Consider the following 13,706-nt stretch of genomic DNA (forward strand, 5'->3'; position numbering starts at 1 on the left):
CTGAAACAAATCCCCTCGTCTAAAACTTCCAATTCTCAGACCTCGTGACAACATCCACGGATCAACTCCGACACCCAAAATAATATAGCAGGAAGCAACAACCTTAATAGAATAACTACTCTAATACTAATTGGAATAAAAATCTGAAGCCACAAACAAAAGTTGACAGAGGAGACTAAGGTCCAACATGAAAATAAATACTCCATCTATTCCATTCTATATAACACTCTAATTTATTCAAGAGGAAAAGAACAACGATTATGTCGGGGCTGAAGAACTAGTTCCTGGGGCTCTATAGTTCGTAGGGCTCTCTTATGCAATCCATATAACTCTTCAGTTTAAAAGAAAAGTAAAAAAACTACCAGCTAATGGTGGAGGTGTTCAACCACTTCAGCAAGCCTCAAATAAGGGTGATCTAGCTAATAAATTTCAGAGGTCCAAGCTGTCTTTGACTACATTATCCACTTATCATTTCAAAAATCCTTCCGACGAATTTGTCATCAGGACATATATATCTATAATTTCTTAAAACTAAATTATTTTTCTTTCTGCACTTAGCCAAATAAGTGATGCAGCCACCACCTTTGCTAATCAAGTTGATAGCTCACTTTCACATCATAAAGGGATAATCTTTTTTACCATCATAATCAGCTGCCTATGCTACAACTCTACATAACTGCAGTATCATCCATCTTATTTGAAAATTGAACCCAATTTTTACTTTAAAAACAAAAATAACCTCAAATCATTAACCCAAACAAGCAAAAGAAGAAAATTTTGATGGAATTGAGTGATTTACTACTTAATCACAGTTTTCAAATCTCTCTCTCTCTCTATATATATATAAAGGGATCATTGGAGGCTGCTTATGTGGCATGCCTTAATGATCAAGAAACCTATTTATCTATTTTGTCAGATTTTTGACTTTCTTCTCTCATTTTAATATATTAAATAAATAATTAAATTAATAAATTAGTGTTTAATGCAATTAAACGTGCACTAACAGTTGGGAATCCAATTGTTTAAAAGGAAGGGAAAGAGACAACTCTTTAGTGAATTTTGATCGTCAATAGAGAGATGACGGTGGAGGGTTGGTTTTTTTTGTGGGGGGTATGGCGGCGCATTCAAAGAGGGATAGCCTGTGGCTACTTTCGGAACATCGATGGGCTCTTGCAGCTAGTGAAAGCCTTAATCGCGAGCTTAGACACAGTTGGGCCTCCAGTTACTATTGCTGATCGAGAAAATGGAGGGTAAAGTATTGTTGGGTGGTGTTAATGGAGTTTTTCAGCAAGATTCGTTGGCGCAAGTTCAGATGCAGTTGGGCCTCCGATTACTATTATTGCTTGGGAAAATGGAGGGTAAAGTGTTGCTGGGTGGTGTTAATTAAGTTTTTCGGCGAGAGTCGCCGACGATAGCCTTCAATGGATTTTCCAATAGTTCATGGAGAGATTCCTCCGTTCCCTTCCCCTTTTCATTCAATTCAATTACAGCTAAATTTTTTTTTCTTTGCTTAGGATTAAAATAAAAATCAGATTCCTTTAATTGTCGATTCAAAACACATCAACGTCATCCCACAAAAATTTTAATTTTTCAAGTGTGGTTTGCTAAGGGTGTGACAAGGAATATGGTGTCTTTAAGTACGAATTTCCTATGGTTTCTGAAAATTTTGCACTTTCTTTCCTTGTAAGTGCTATTGAGTACGTGTACGTGTATGTATTTGTGTTGGAAAAAAAAATAGGTAGAGCTCTAGATCTATGTTTTGCTAACCCTCTTTAGATGGATACCTGGTATGGTCTATGCGGTTTGGGTCCTCACCATGTAATCTACCCATGGTAAATTTTCTCAATTTTACCTCTTTGACTTCCATTCTGTTATTTTAATTGAATACGTCAATAATTGTCACTACTATTTTTTTAAAGTATGTTTTATCTTTCCAAACATGTGGCTTATATATGTTGCTTGTGCAGTCTAACCCACTTGCTTACGAACTTCTACCTGCATTGCATTGGTAGAGTTTTCGGGCTAGGGTTGCTTGCATTATGTGATTAGATATGTTGGTGTGTGAGTATTAGATTATTATCAATTGAAGAATTGCTCGTATAATGTGGTTAGATAGGTTGTTGTGTGACTATTAGAGCATGATCCATCAATGAGTATGATCTATCATCGAAGAATTGTAATTATGAGTCTGTTGAATTGACCTTTGTAATAAGAAAAGAAATGATTGAATAAATTAAATGATCTATAAAAGAATTTTGAAAACTGTGTCCATTAGAGTCAACATACAATAAACCCTTGCAATCCCTATGCATATCAGAAGCCCCTTTTCTTTTATTTGTTCTCTATAAGAGTCTTTAAGGGGTAAGGTTTTGGCATGCTCTACCCTCCGCATCCCAGACTCCACATTATGGGACTACACATGGTATGTTGTAGTTCATAAGAGAGTTTGATAAATGGTAAGAGCAATACACGGGATCAAGAGGTTGAGAATTTAGGGCTAGAATGGAGCAAAATAGGTGGGAAAGGGGGTGGGTGGGTCAATGATGACCTGAGTAGGAGGGCTCTAACGAAGGGATACTGAAATTGTGCATGCAACTATTGAAATTAGGAAAGAAGTGGCTGGGGTAGTTTAGGATTTCAAAAGGGTATTTTGAAATTGTGCATGCATCGGTTGATTACTCTACTTCAGAATTTACTGTACTAGAGTAGCATATAGTACTGTAATTTCTAGCATGCCTAAATTAGTTTATGATTCAAATATTGAATCAGTGATTTCCCTTTGCCTTATCTATTAAATTTGTTTGAATTACAGGAGGCTATAACTAAGGATAATCCACATACAGTAGCTGGGACCACATCCAGATGTCCAGACCCTGGCAATAACAACAGTTCCAATCCAGACCTCACATTTCATAAAGATTAGAATGACGTAGATGAAAGGATGGATAATTGTGATGATGTGTCAAACTATGATGATGATGATGACTATTTGTTTTACAAAAATGATGATAATGATGAATGTGATTACTTGAGTATGCAGGCACAATTTGATAATACTGATTTACCTGCTGGTGTTGAGGCAACGGTTTCTTGGTTAAATGAACCTCCTTCCAGTTCAAAAGTGTCTTCCCAATTTAGCTTTTCAAGTCATCTAGCAAGTGGTCAGACGTCAACTCTTATAAATTCTGAGCATGTAAGTAGTACCTTTCCTCAGGCCCCTTCTTCAAGCAGTACTCTGGTGTCTGGATGGTCAAATTCTTGTGGAAAGAAAGAGGCAACTGAACATGAACTCATGAAAAAGTATCAAAGTTTTAAGCATTTTGATGTGGTAGAAGACTTCTCAGATCATCATTACACTAACTTGGGCTTCCAGGGACTACAGGTATGTAAGGGAATTTCTTGTGCTGGGCAGATCATTTTCTATTATTTTAGTTGTTTGTTAAATCACGAATGTGACTCTACTAACCTCTGTTGTTACTTTTTGAACAGCCACCTAAGGCCTGGAGTAAGAAGGTTCAGGATGAGTGAAAATATTGGAAAATGATTTACCTGGTGAGTCAGATGCTGTTAGTCACTCATCATTTGTATTTCTGTTGGTTTCATGTTTCTTATCTTGTCTTGGTTAATGTATCAATGTTGGTTTCTTGATGTAGAAGTCTTGTGAAACTGGTTTGTTTTCTTTGTCTAACCTCCATTTGCTGGTTGTAATGGTAAATGCAACAATTAGCTCATGTGATATCTGTGGTTCCTGAAAAGATATGTGTGGTTTCAGGTGAAATCCATTGCAAGTATTTTTGACACATCGATTTGTGACAAATAAATGGTAGAATTGATATCGTTGCTCTCCCAGATCCCTCCCTGCCCCAAAACTCCCCCCACAAACCTCAACTCTCTTATCAGCTACTAAATTTAGGACTGTATCCTCTTTTTGGCATGCTACACCGTCTTTTTTATCTGGAATTATAGAAAAATTATGTCAATTAACTTTATGGGATATCCTCTCACTGGTAGATTGCTCTAAATCAATCTTTGATCCGTTTTTAGATTAATGTTGAAGTCATACTCTCTCTCACTTTCAGATATAATATATGTAAGAGTCTGCGAAGCGATGAAGGATCTCCTTAGGGCTGTCATCATTGAACCACAAGGCACTCCATACCATGATGGTCTCTTTGTCTTTGATGTCCTGTTCCCGCAAAATTATCCTGATGTGCTAACAGTAAGTATTGGGGCATTCTTTTTTTTTCTTTACTTTGTAATATTGAAATACAAATATATTTATTTACTTATTTTCCCTTTTCATTAGATGGTTTACTACTATTCTGGTGGTTTGAGACTAAATCCCAACTTGTATAATTATAGAAAAGTTTGTCTCGAGCTTCTTAACACTTGGAGTGGTAAAGGTAATGAGAAGTGGTTGCCCAAGACATCGACCATGCTGCAAGTCTTGGTTTCGATACAAGCTCTAATTTTGAATACAAACCCTTTCTTTTATGAGCCTGGATATGAAACTTCATATGCCGGATACGAGGGAGAGAGGAGATCTCACGCTTGTCATGAAGATGCTTTTGTTCTATCTTTGAAAACAATGACATATACATTGAGGAGGCCACAAAAGGTTATGATCGTGTATCCTGGTTCCAACTTCTACTTCATTCAAATATTCTGTCAAAAGTAACATTCAATTTTACTGTAACAGTAGTCCAAGAATGTCTCGCATTGTATTGAATGCAGTCCTTTTCTTTAAGATAAAATAATCAATATATATATATATATATATATATAAAGGAAAACTATAGTCAATCCTATGTGGCATATCTTGGAAGCCTTTAATGCTATTTATCTTTTTTGTGGGTTTTTTGAACTTTTTTTTTCTTCTTCTTTTTTTTCATTAATCAATCAATTTTTTTAATAATCAAAATAAATGAATCAATTACTACTCCTTCATTTATTTTTATTCTTTAATATAGAAATTTAAAATTTCTTTATCATTACTCTCATGACCTTTAATGACCATAACTCCTAAATTATATTAATAGTCATGTTCATAATATCTTTGATATTCCACATTGTTGCCTTATAAATAGATGTACCTCCATTATCAAAACTAAGGATATTTCATTCACTATATATTTTTTGAACTTTTATATATTCTTTAAAAAATATCATTTGTATATCTTCTAAAATGTCCTTTCTATTGTTTTCTTTTGGGTATGCTATTGCTTCTTCTTCTTGTACATGTATTGTTCCTTTGACATTTTAATTGATTTACTAAACTCATACATGAGATTACATTAGATTTGTTGTTAATGTTATCTTATATTGTTTGTAACTTTTAAGCAAGAACATGTATAATTTAAATCTATTTTCTTATAATGTTTTCATAATATATTAATTTTTATGATGTATTATTTTTACAGGAATAAGAAGATCATATAGTGAACGAATGAAGTAAAGATGAAATGATGATTATGTAAAGATTTGAGGAGAAGGACATAAGAATCACTTGAGATGAATGTCTTTTTTTAAAAAAAAAATTATATATATATATTCTTTTTTGCGTTCTCTAAATAGTTTAAATTACTACATAATTTGTTCACTTTTATTTATCGTTATACTAAAAATAGATATAAAGAAGAAATATAGATAAGATGACATGACACCTTGATTTTTTTTATTTTTTTATATAATCTACTAAATAAATAATTATTAAAAATTTCATAAAATAAATCAAAACTATCCTTAAAATAGATCTTTTGCAATAGAACCCAATTCACCATTTGCTTAAGACAATTCACATAAGAGAAATTATATAACATAATCGTAATGATAATTAATTTCTTTTTATGTACTATGCAGTTGTAAATGTAAAATTAATGTCAATGAAAAAAAAGTGAAGGTAAAGTGAAGGTAATAAAGAATAAATAATTATAATGAATGACTAGAATAGTAACGAAAAAGAGAAATAATCTTTTATTTTTTTCTCATTCATAAGACTATAATTGTACACACATATATCATTATGTTAAGTTATAATTAGACTTTGTCAATTTTTATTGTGATACTTTTCCTTCTTATTTCTTAAAATTGTATTTTAAAAACGTAATGACGACAAGAATAGGATGATAGATAAGACAAAATATAATGCTGAAACACAGAAATGACCTCCTTTTATTTTTTACTTTCTTTCATATGACTATAGTTGTACACACATATTTCATTATGTTAAGTTGTGATTAGATTTTGTAAATTTTTATTGTGATATTTCTTGCAACATTCTAAAATGAACATTATGTGCTTGATGTTATTGTTTTTTGCATTTGAGTGCATTCCTAATTTCTAAATTCGATATTGAGGTTAAAAACTATCGTTAGAAGCATTTTGAAGAACGAAAATTTAATAACTTCAAGAACTTCAAGAGTTTTTGAATTAATTTATTTTACGTCTATTTAGATTTTTACGCTCCTTTTTTGCTTTTATTTTTTTGGTGTTTGAAGAAAAAAATTATTTTTAAACATTTATTTTCAAGTCAGAAAAGTATAAAAATAAGCTAAAAGTAAAAAAAAAAATAAAATGTCTAACTTAAAATTTTAGCACTTAGTTTATTGGATATTTTTTAAAAAAAATGAAAAAAAAATCCAACACCCTTTTTGTCAAGCATTAAATTAAAAAAACTGACAATAAAATAGGGTATTTGAGCGAAAAAATAAAAGAAATTAAAATATTATTCACAATTTTTTATTTTGAAAAGAAAAGAAGAAGACAAATAGCATATGAGGTCATAAATTTATATTTATTTAATTATATAACCTCTTTAAAGTTATATAAAAAACATCTCTTGTAGTTCAGATAATAATTAATTATTTTTATATTTTAATACAATACACAATTTATTTTTTCCTCTATTTTTTGGCCTTTTCTATTTTCTAAGTAATTAATGTAAAAATTGATTCCTTAATTATTACAATTAGTAATTTACTATCCTTTTCATATTTCTCATTATAATTATTGGTAGTTACAACTCAACATTAAAAAGATGTACTTACAATTAAGTTGATGTATATTATAATCATGTGTTGTACCCCTTCAAATTCTTTATGATAAAGTATTAGTGCAAGCATATATTTTTGTATTCCTTAAATTTCATTATTAGTTAATTGGTGAATTTTTTAAGTTTTAATTATTTTTCAATTTTGAAATTAATTAGAAATTAATGCTACCACCTTTTCACATATCAATTATGACAGTTTCTTATTCATGAAAAATAATGTAATTCTCGTAATTTTAGTATAATTGCTGAGAAATGTAAATGACTACAGGAAACAGTAATTGACATATTTATTTTTGTAAAATAATAATAATAAGTAAATTAAATTTGAAGGAATTATTCAAAAGAAAAAGAAGAAAAATAAAATAACTTTTTGGCCAAATAGAGATGTCACATCACTTTTCTAATGCCTAGCTTCCTATATGTATTGATGGTGAGAATTGAAAGTTTGAGTTTCCAAATATAGGTTTAATATATTTTTGAAATTCAGAGAATGTGAATCCTAGTAATATCTAAGAATCCTCATAATTTATTTTGTAGTGTCTTTTAAAATTAGTTTTAAAATTTTATTGCTTTAGCATTATATTTAAACATTATATACAAACATATACAAAATCGAAATAATATTTCTAATATTTGAACTTTTAATTATAATTCTTATAGTTATTGTGTTTTGATATATTATTTATATATGTTAAATAAAATTTTTAGTAAAAATATAAATTTATGTCATTTGCATAGAGATAGATAAAATCAAGTATCCCTAAAAGCTAATAAATTTTCAAAAAGTGAAAACTTTAAATAAACTACACAACTAATTATAAATAATGTTATGAATTTAAAGTATTAACTTTCATTTTTTGAATTTGAAAACTAAAAGAAATCTTAACGTATTCATTGCACTTAAATAATAATAAAAATTACATTTTTATTTAATAAAATAATTTATCACTATGCGAAGTGCGACCAATTCTACTAGTATCTAAATAATACATCTAATTAAAATGGCAGTCCCCGTGCAATAAAATTTCCGTGAAATTGAGTAATTTACTACTACTTAAAGCAGTTATCAAATATCTAAATATTTTACACCTAATAAAAATAATAAAAATGAGCAGTCTTCATTATGCACGTAGTCGGAGGAATAGACTTGGAGAGGGGAAGAGATTTACCTCTTCGTGTCAAGAAAGGGTAATTTTCTCCTTATTGAAGACAACACTTTTCAAATTGAGTAATTTACTAATTAACGCAATTATCAAATATCAAAATATTTTACATCTGATAAAAACGGCCAGTCCAGTATATAGTATACGAAGCTCCTGCTATGCTCGGAGTCCAGTATACGAAGCTCCTGCTATGCTCGGATACAGGGAAGAAGTTTACCTCTTCGTGTCCAGAAAGGGTAACTTTCTCCTTGTTGAATACAGAAGTTTCAAAATCGAGAGAGATTGGTGCTTTGACAGCAGTAGGAGTAGCTACCATACGAGCACTGAATGCTCCACCGGAGCTAGTTCCGCCAGAGATTTAGCTCTGAGAGGCTTAAGTGAATGGGATGACAAAGAAAGGAAGCCTAAGTAGCCGGAAAGAGAAGGCTTTAGGGATTTGGATGAAGCGGAGAAAGAAGTAGCCGCCGCCATTGTTGGTTTGTTGAGCTGCCGGTGAGGAGTGTGAAAAGTGTAGAGAGAGCGGGGGAAATTAGGGCGTCAAAGGCACGTATTAAGCTGTAAGTACTCTTATTTTGTGTCCGTAAAGGATAAAATATATGTAAACATGAAACGTGATAGATCAATCGGTTCCAAATGAAATATTCTTGAAAAGGATAAGGAGGAAGACAATGTGATCTTGAAAAGCCTACCAGATAATACTTTCTGAAACATTATGAGAGGTTCCTAAAATAATGAAGTGATGATACATTGGGTTTTTCACTCTCATCACTTCATTTTGATTTTATTTAACTTAAGAAAGAGGGAAGCTTTTTCTTTTCATTTAATTTCGAGTAGTTGGACATCTATTTCTAAATGTAAAGCAATTCTTGTTGTTTTGTAAAAGTGTTAATAAAAAATACACCTAAAATATCTTAGATTTTTTTATTTTCATACCTGAACAATAAGGTATGTGAATTTTATACTTGAGCTGTCACTGGTTATTTATCAAAACACATTTCAATTATCAATTGTTTAATTTTTATATCTGAATGATAAAGATATTTTAGATAGAAAAAGTGAACAATTGATAATTGAGGTATGTTTTGATAAATAGTTGGTGATATTTCAGATAAGAAATTAATATATAATTCATGTATGAAACTCTAAAGAGAGAGGGACACTTTATGTGTGTGTTTTTTTTACCCTTCGCTCTTTGTAACATAATATGTAGGAAGGTTTGAACAAATTGGAATATTTTTCCTAAAAACTTTTTTATAAGGAGTTTGTACAAAAAGGAAATGTGCGTTTGGATAGTAAAAGAGTTTTTCTTTGAAAAGATTCTGAGAGTTATTTGATATCTGTATTTTTTCTCAAAAAAAAAAAAAGAACTGTATTATTTTTCCTCAAAACAAGAATGTGGCAAAACCTTCTTTGGAGAAGCTCAAACAAAAAGCTTTAAGCATTAAATTTTTGCGAAAAGTCGGTAGAACTAGCATAAAACACAATTTTTGGGTGGAGAGAGTACTGTCTTTCTTGTTTTTGTGTCTGTGCTGAAAAACGTTTATTACTATGTGTGAAAGTTCTTTGGCTTTGGTGTGTAAGGTATGTTGGGATTGTGGTGTAGTACATTGTGAGAGGAGGGAGAGATTTGTTCAAATTGTTGCCGGATGCATTTAAGGGAATCAAGCAGATTGGAGTCATTGGCTGGGGTTCTCAGGTGAAATTTCTCTTGTTTTGACTTCATTCCATTTATTCAATTTTGATATCTGTAGTACCTTTAAATCTGAGAGTTATTTGAAATATGAAGTTGATGCAAAGAGGTAGTTTGCTTGTAATTTTGATTTTTGAGTGCCATCTGATACCAAAAATTTAGCTTAACCAAAATTTTGGAGAAGATATCTCTTTCTGATTCTACGATGTAGTAGTCTTCTGATTTACTATTTTTGCTTGAAAGCTACGATCTTTTTGATGTACCTGATAAAAGCTGCTTCAAACTACTCATTTTATTAAATTTTCTATAATAATATATGTTCCCACCAAGTGTTTTCTGTTCGTACTAATAATAACATATTTGTTGGATAGTATTTTTCGAAATGATACTTCTTCCTCCATTCGAAGTTTGCTGTATTCCATATTCTACTTCTGGTGATAGTTGGTTATGTTGTTATTCTGTCATCACATATGTAGAAGTGAAGGAATTATCAAAATACTCCCTCCGTCCATCATCACATATGTAGAAGTGAAGGAATTATCAAAATACTCCCTCCGTCCATCTTTACTTGTCCACTATACCAAAAATAGATGTCCAACAATACTTGTCTGGTTTGAAAAATCAATGAATAATTTACCCTTTTCAACCCATTTACCCTTGCTATTAAATAGTACTATTTATCAATGCATTTCTCAAGACGTTACATTTATTATATTCAAAGAGTGATATAGTAAAATTATATCTATCATTTATTTTTTCTTAACCTGTGTGTCAAGTTAATAGTGGACAAGTATTGTTAGACGGAGGGAGTATATCTGAATACAACATTTAATTATATTTCATTCCTTATTTCTTCCATATTCAAGAAGCTTAGAAATACCCTTCTTTTTTGGCAGGGACCAGCTCAAGCCCAAAACATGAGGGATTCTCTTACAGAAGCAAAATCTAATATAGTTGTTAAGGTAATACTTCATTTACTTTCATTACTTCATTACTTTCTATTTTAGAAGTTGAAGCTGGAGTTCATCTGGTTTGCAACAAGATGAAAATCTTATTGTCTTGCAACTTTATGAGGCATGAATACTGGTTTTGTTGGTTTAAAACCGTTAAGGGGAAATAACGCAGGAATTCAATTTAAAGCTGGCCGCAAAAACCAGAGATGGAGTTTGAAGAAGAGAATATGCAGAGAGTGATTATTTTCTTGTTGAAAGACCATGCCAAATTTATCATCAACTTAGCAACTTAAATAGTTGCTATTACAAGTAAAAATAGGACAAAGAAACAACCTATTTCTACCAAAATTAAAATAACTAATTAGTTTCCTACCAAAGATAGGACTCCTAATTTAACTAGGATTGTATGTAAAAAAAACTAGAGAGAAAGAAAACAAAGAAACACGTTGCATTCCTAAAGCAACTCTCAATACTCCTCTTTGCTTTATGAAATGCAAACTCCAATTTTCTGTCTAAGAAGCTTGAATTTGCTAACTGGAAAAGGCGTAGTGAATATATCAGCGCACGTTCTTCCATCTTTCAGTAGACAAGAATCACATCTCCATCTTTTTGAACTTCTCTCAGGAAGAAAAACTTGATATTGAAGTGCTTAGATTTTCCATGAAACAGAGGATTGTGAGAAATAGCTATTGCTGCTTGGTTGTCCACGAATACTTCAATGCTTCCTTTTGGTTCCATATGCAGATCAATCAGCATTTTCTTCAGCCACAATGCTTGATTTACTGCTGCTGTAGCTGCCACAAACTCAGCTTCGGCAGTAGATTGAGCCACAATGTCCCGTTACAACTCCATGAAAAAATCCCAGAACCAAGACTAAAATAGTGTCCTGAAGTACTCTTCGAGTCATCTTTGGAACCTCCCCAATCACTATTAGAGTACCCAAAAAGCTTCACAGGTTGAGTCCTTCGAAACATGACTCCATAGGTGATAGTTCCTTCGATGTATCGCACAATTCTTTTTGCTGCCTTCAGATGTACTTCACTCGGACAATGCATGAACCTTGATAGAATACTTACAGCATACAATATATCGGGTCTTGTTGCTGTAAGATACATTAAACACCCAATGAAACTTCTGAAATATGTTTCGTCCACCTTTTTGGCTCCATTATCTTTGCTTAGTTTCTCTTTTGGGGTCATGGGAGTATTCACCTCTTTGCAATTTTCCATTTTGAATTTCTTGAGAATTTCTTTCGCATATTTCTTCTGGCAAATGAAAAACTCATCTTTCCCTGTGTAATCTCCATTCCAAGGAAATAAGTCATCAGACCAAGATCAGACATTTCAAAAGCTTGCATCATAGCCTGCTTGAACTCATCAATGAGTTTTGCGCTGCTTTCTGTAATCAAAAGGTCATCGACATAAAGAGAAACAACAAGTATCTTACTGTTATTGTGTTTAACATATGGTGTGAATTCTGAAACACTTTTCTCAAAGCCGAGGCTAAGCAAATAGTCATCTATTCGACTATACCAAGCTCTTGGTGCCTGTTTTAGGCCATAAAGAGCTTTATGTAGTCGGTAGACTTTTTCTTCTTTGCCATCTACAACAAAACCTTCAGGTTGCTCGATATAGATTCTTCTTCAAGAACTCCATTAAGAAATGCGGATTTGACATCCATCTGGTGCACTTTCCAGACACGTTGTGCAGCAATAGTAAGAAGCAACCTGATTGTGTCAAGCCTAGCAACTGGAGCAAACGTGTCAGAATAATCAACACCAAAAATTTGTGCATGCCCCTTAACTACCAGTCTTGCCTTGAGCTTGTTAACAGAACCATCAGTGCGGTAAACCCACTTCACACCGATGATCTTTCTATCTTGAGGCTTTTTCACAAGCTGTCAGGCCTTGTTCTTCTCAATCATTGCAAGCTCCTCCTCCATCGCAGCTTTCCACTTAGGATCTAAAACAGCTTCTTCAAATCCAGAAGGCTCTAAAATGGCCACATTACATCTCTGGTATATCTCAGAGAGCAACCTTGTTTCTCTCACAGGTTGATCATCAATGTTTTCATCAAAATTTAGTAGATTGCTTGTGATTTGCTTCCGGTTAACTTTTTCCCAGTCCATTGCTCATTCTCCATAAAAAATACATCTCTACTTAACATTATTTTTCCAGTATGAGACTGAAAAATCTTGTAAGCTTTAGAGATTGTACTGTAACCAATAAAAGCTCCAGGTTCAGCTTTCTTGTCTAACTTGTCCCTCTTAACCTGCGGAATATGAGAGAAACACAAACAATTGAAGATTTTTAAGTTTTTTAAGTACGGCTTATACCCGTCCCACGCCTCAAAAGGTGTCTTGCCGTCAACTAGTTTGGTAGGCAATCTGTTCAGTAAAAAAACAGCAGTGTTAGCTGCTTCTGCCTATAAATATTTTGGTAGGCCTTTCTCATATAACAAACACCTCGACATCTCCATTATCGTCCTATTCTTCCTTTCACTGACTCCATTCTGTTGATGCTCAATACCTGCATTTTCGCAGAACTTTTCAAATCGATCAGATGTGTACTCAGTACCATTATCTGATCTAAGCGTTTGCATCCTGCAACCACTTTGATTTTCTACCAAAGCTTTGAATTTCCAGAATACTTTAGGTACTTCAGATTTGAATCTGAGAAAATAAATCCAACACATTCTTGTCATATCATCAATAAATGCTATAAAATATTTACTTCCGTTAAGAGAAGCAGTTTTTATGTGGTCCACACAAACCAGTATGGACTAACTAAAGCTTCTCCGATGCTCTCCAGGTTGCCTTGGCAAAAGGCATCCTGCTTTGCTTTCCAAATT

At 32.4% G+C, this 13,706-nt stretch overlaps 1 long non-coding RNA gene and 1 pseudogene across 2 annotated transcripts; both read left to right on the top strand.

Annotated features, from left to right (window-relative positions):
- Window positions 1-1,243: 1,243 nt before the first annotated feature.
- On the top strand, window positions 1,244-4,678 carry LOC124894962 (annotated as a pseudogene).
- A 3,480-nt stretch (window positions 4,679-8,158) lies between these two features.
- Window positions 8,159-13,706, top strand: LOC124894961. Of its 2 annotated transcripts, XR_007051454.1 has the most exons (4): window positions 8,159-8,771; window positions 9,796-9,910; window positions 10,801-10,866; window positions 11,030-13,706. It is a non-coding gene; the product is annotated as an uncharacterized LOC124894961 (long non-coding RNA). The 2 variants fall into 2 exon arrangements; XR_007051453.1 differs by having other exon boundaries at window positions 10,801-13,700.

The sequence above is a fragment of the Capsicum annuum genome, unplaced genomic scaffold (assembly GCF_002878395.1).
Source record: "Capsicum annuum cultivar UCD-10X-F1 unplaced genomic scaffold, UCD10Xv1.1 ctg78698, whole genome shotgun sequence".
NCBI lineage: Eukaryota > Viridiplantae > Streptophyta > Magnoliopsida > Solanales > Solanaceae > Capsicum > Capsicum annuum.